This window comes from Pollachius pollachius (genome assembly GCF_949987615.1).
Source record: "Pollachius pollachius genome assembly, chromosome: 10".
NCBI classification, from domain to species: Eukaryota; Metazoa; Chordata; class Actinopteri; order Gadiformes; family Gadidae; genus Pollachius; species Pollachius pollachius.
In genome coordinates, this window is record NC_136943.1 from 22599131 (window position 1) to 22602978 (window position 3848).

At 42.3% G+C, this 3848-nt stretch overlaps 1 protein-coding gene across 1 annotated transcript in view; it reads right to left on the bottom strand.

Moving 5' to 3' along the window:
* Positions 1–797, bottom strand: part of ahnak (AHNAK nucleoprotein) — a 37788-nt gene extending 36991 nt beyond the window's left edge. The window contains exon 1 of the mRNA XM_079745423.1: positions 547–797. The gene's annotated coding sequence lies outside the window, so the exon portion shown is untranslated. The remainder of the gene's footprint in view (positions 1–546) is intronic.
* Positions 798–3848: the final 3051 nt, after the last annotated feature.

The following is a 3848-nucleotide window of genomic DNA, read 5'->3' on the forward strand; positions in this document are numbered from 1 at the left end:
CTTAAACCTTCAAAAAATACACTACCACAAATAAAGCACAGCCCTAAAGTGAACGTATGACTAATAAACCAAGCCGTACCCAGTGGGCTTCGTTCATGTTAAACTGCGCAGTTTACTGTAAATAAATAAGAATAATAATTTCACGGTGCATTTAGTCAACATCGTTGACAACAATATAAAACCTATTCAAATTTAATCGGGCATTTTTAAGTAGGCCTACATAACTGAAATGTTTCGTCCCCGTGGAGGAAAAAGAAACGTAACTCGAGTCTTTTCTAGTGACGGCACACACCCACTCCATCAGAACCAAAACGCACACACACCGTTCCACTATATTCACACTATTTTCCTCTTTCATTGCTGCATTATCCCAACATCGTTGACGATTGTTTAATTTAATTGGCTCGCTTATTAAAGTTATTTCACAAAACTGTGGTAAAGATTAAAAAAAAGTTTTTCAAAAGTTCACTGAAAACTTTCAATGCACATCAAGATTTACAGCGACAACGACAACGTGTCTATCTGGATGCTTTTTAAGAATCTTACCTTTGCGCAGACCGTGCGCCAAGCAGTCTCAAACCAGCCGGAGCATCCTCGGAGGTCGTCCTCTCCCCCCTTCTGGCTCGGCCCGTGAAAATCACTTCTTTACAGTCTCAACTTGGTGTTTAAAATACTTGAACTCTGTTAGCACCAGCCGAGTTTCCAGGGCGTTTTCCCCGCTCTCCTCGCCCCTCCTGTGTTCTCCTCTGCCTGCCTTACACTTTTTCTGCGTGTGTGTTATTCCGGGCTTCACAGAATGGTCGGGAAGAGAGCTGGGTAGGGCTCCTGGTAAGCACACTAGAGAGATAGGGGAGGAGAACGGTGTAAGGGAGTGGTCACTGGATGCCATGGGTCGGCCCACCTACTGCAGTCATAGGGGCTCCGATGACAAGCAACACTGAACTTTTTTTCTTCAACAACTTTTCGTTCTTCTTAAAGAGGGCAGTCCTCTTTAGCCTCAACTCTTACATGTGCATAAAAGCAAAGTGGAGAAAGAATAAATGAAAGTTTATTTGCTTAATAGTTATAACAGCATCATATGAATATATTATATTCACTGTATGCAATTATACTACTTAACACTTTGCAGATCTTATGAAGAATAAGTTAATGACTTAATTTAATCAGCCTATTGGGAAAGAAGTTACAGTGAGAGAAGGGCGGGAGGAATTATGAACACTTATGAATTGGCAAGAAAAGGCTGGTAAACAATTACTCACAGCATAATAATTAATTGTGTTATAAATATATAGTTATAGTTCATGCAATGATACCGGTACAACATTTAAAACAACCACTAGCCAAGGCAGCTTCAGGTGAGAATGTATAATGTCCTTATTGAATATTAGATGGACCACCTCATACCACACAAACCTGCTTCTGTTATGAGACATGAACCTGCAGCTCAGAAGCAAAACAAGAGCATAGAACTGGATGTTTTAACTTAATTAACATGATCTATGAGATATATGTGCATCAATATTGAGTCAAAGCCTGAACCACATTCCATTTACTTCAGAGGATTATGCAGCCAAATGTTTGCGGAGAACACATTGTCCTAGTAAAGGTGTGTCTCTCTGTGTGTGTGTGTGTGTGTATGTGTGTGTGTGTGTGTGTTTGTGTGTGCATGTATGTGCCACACAAAATATATAGATTCATTTTAAACACATATTGTGAGTTAAATACACAATACGTTCAATGGTAGGTTGATGTGTTCAACTCATACACACTCACAAACACACACGCTAAACACACAGAAACGCACACTTTTTGAAATGACCTACAGCTTTTGAAAAGACAAAGATGTTTAGTAAAATAAAATGTATGGGTCAGGGTTTGGTGCTAGGGCCCAATATTCCTGAAGGCCTCCTGACAAGAGGGCCTCTGGATCAGGGACCCTGTCCCTTGCTGACCCTCCTGTTATAGGGCCTCTAAACCAGGGGCCTGGTCCCCGTCTGACCATAGAGTCTCTGGATCAGGGGCCCGGTCCCGGTCTGACCATAGGGTCTCTGGATCAGGGGCCCTGGATCAGGGGCTCTGTCCCCGTCTGACCATAGGGCCTCTGGACCAGGGGCCTCTTCTGTTGTAGGGTCTCTGGATCAGGGCCCTGTCCCCATCCGACCCTCCTGATGTCCAGTGTTGGCATAAGGATGATCCCGTCAGTGGCCCCGATAACGTAATGCACAGTCATCGCCCTCACCTGATTTGAAATCAATCTTAAGCCGCAGATCATTCATAGGTTGACAAATGTTTTAGGCAGGGTCAGGGTTAGGGTTATCAGTTCAATAGAATTCGATTTGGTTATCAAATTGATGACATAAGTTGCATTACACACATGCACACCTCCCTAAAACTGTGATTGTATCGTGGTTAATGGTGCGTTCATAGCACTCAAGATTAAAGGAATAAAGGAACCACATGGGCCTTTGGGCACAGCCTCCATGGTCCTGTTCACACAGTAGTATAGCCTGAATGAACAATTAGACAAATTAAAAGAATAAAGAATACTACAAGAATAAAACAATAACTGTATTATATATATTAACCCTGGACTGCTGGGTTTGATGCGTTAACATTTTATAACAATGTAAATATGTTATGTTAAGTCCATTTTAACCTGGTCAACATGAAACGCACAAGACCCATGCAGCCGCACACACTCTGTAGTAGAATCACACACCTCATGACTGGTGTGCAGGGTGCGATTTGTGAAAAAACCAGAGGGGGGGAATAATTTTGAGAAACATTTTAAAATGTTTCAAAATGAAGACGGACCCTGTGTATTTTGGTTGTTTATTATTACGATGTAATGGTGAAAATACTTTGGGTGGGGGGGATAATTTTTATCCCCACCGAGGATAAAAATAATTCAGCAGAGGGTAGGACGTGTAAACCAGAGGGGGGGATAATCCCCACCATCCCCACTGGCAAATCGCACCCTGCTGGTGTGTAAACATCCCCTCCTGAACCTACAACCAACACACCAACGGGGACCTCTGAGGAGTTGTGTTCTTTAACACCAGAGATCTGGAGAGATACCCACAGTGTGAAACACAGGGGAGGTTACCACGTAAGAATATTCTGGGAGGTTTTTAATGGAATGATGACGTCAAAGAGGATGATGTCAAATTATAATATAACTAAATGATTGAAATTCTAGTAAAGCCACAAATCATTGTTTTGTTATTTTTCTTGTTTCTCTTTGGCCTCCAAAGAGAATGTGGATCAGATTACTTTTGAATGTGCTAAATATGTTTCACAAACCTTAAAGCCCCTGTTACTATTCCAATCTATCCCAGCTGTAGAGCATCGGCCAGGTTCTCTCCACCCTGGTCCGGTGTGTGCGTACGTCTCCATTGCATAAGGCCGCTAGCAATATCTGTTGATGCATAGTTGCTTATGCTAGTCCACATTTGACCATTATCACTATACACTTACCATCAAAAGAAAAAAAAACTCACAGGGCTGGGCTATGTGTGGCGATTAACCCGGCAAGGCGTGTGCGGGTGGGTTCTGATGTCTTCATATTCTCCGTTCTGATACTCTTCTTTTGCAACATTATGGACGTGAATGTACTGGATCAGCAGACGATTGATGAACTTTATGGTGGATGTTAGGTGAAATATCAGAGGACACTGGCAGGAAGCAGTATGAGTCACAGTCACATGAGACAGACACAGAAGGTCGGATCACGCTTTAATCGGGGATCAGGAAGTCTTTACGTTCTAGGTAGAGATTGACACATGAATATACGATCTCCCCATCTCTCTTTCTCTCTTGCTCAATGTCATGAACATTCTGCTGCATTA